Genomic DNA, 1,145 nt, shown 5'->3' with positions numbered 1-1,145 from the left:
CGCGCGCGCGAGAGAGAGAGAGAGAGAGAGAGAGCGCGAGAGAGAGAGAGAGAGAGAGAGAGAGCGACGGAGTGAATAATATAGAGGTGGTTGTTCTGCCGTGTATAGGCCTAACACAGACACGCGCATGCTATATCTAGCTCGCGCTCATATAAAACCCCGCCTGCCTTATTAGAAGACCGCTCGTGCTAACATCCAATTCGCGAATAGAGTTTGCAATTACATTTTTTCCTCCGCTGTGATACCCGTCTAATCCAGCTGCGAATGACGAATTAATTTACGAAGCAATTTTCGCGCTGGCGCGTACCAACACAAAGGCGCCGTGTAGAGGGTGGGGGAAGAAACAGACGACGGCGAATATTTGCTAAATATATACACACGTGTACGTGACACCTCCTATGCTGCTACAAGCGCGCAGCTATAAATGGGAAACAATGGGTGATACTCCATTAGGAGTGTTCCCAACCTCTAATGTCATTAATGGTTAGGGTTATGTTATAGGTTAGGTTAGGGTTAGGGTTAGGATTTTCAATCATTAATCATTAATCATTAATCATTAATGATATCAAAGTTGGGAACACTCCTAATAGAGCGTTAGCCGAAACAATGATGATCTCTTGTATCTATTCGATCAGGAGTCTATCAATAGATCTATTGGATTTATTGGATCTAGTGGCTATTGATCGACTAATAATGAATCTATTGGATCTATTGGATCTATTGGATCTATTGGATCTATTGGATCTATTGGATCCATTCGCTTTAGACTAGAGACGGACCTGTGCTTGTGGACGAGTTGGATACGAGTAATAGAAAAATCGCCTAACACGCTACCTATCTGATTAACTTAAAGAGAGGTAGATATGGAGGGAGCGAGGTAGCCAGTGGGTGAGAGAGAAACATGTAGAGCGATAGAGTGTGAGAGTGAGACAACGGGAGACAGACAAACAGACAGTCAGTCAGTCAGTCAGTCAGTAAGAAAGATATAGAGAGAGGAAGAGGAACAGATAAACAGAGAGAGCGAGAGAGAGAGAGAGAGAAAAGAGAGAGAGAGGAGAGAAGAGAGAGTGGGGGATAGTGAGGGAGAGAGAGAGACACAGAGAGAGAGAGAGAGAGAGAGAGAGAGAGACAGAGAGAGAGAGAGA

At 44.5% G+C, this 1,145-nt stretch overlaps 1 protein-coding gene across 1 annotated transcript in view; it reads left to right on the top strand.

Annotated features, from left to right (window-relative positions):
* The window catches only part of LOC106810270 (SLIT-ROBO Rho GTPase-activating protein 1-like), a 72,800-nt gene that overhangs the window by 22,128 nt on the left and 49,527 nt on the right, over positions 1–1,145 (top strand). The window lies entirely within an intron of this gene.

The sequence above is a fragment of the Priapulus caudatus genome, unplaced genomic scaffold (genome assembly GCF_000485595.1).
Source record: "Priapulus caudatus unplaced genomic scaffold, Priapulus_caudatus-5.0.1 Scaffold425, whole genome shotgun sequence".
In the NCBI taxonomy this organism is placed as follows: domain Eukaryota; kingdom Metazoa; phylum Priapulida; class Priapulimorpha; order Priapulimorphida; family Priapulidae; genus Priapulus; species Priapulus caudatus.
Note: the sequence above shows the minus strand (reverse complement) of the source record. Positions and strands in the feature narration are given on the sequence as shown.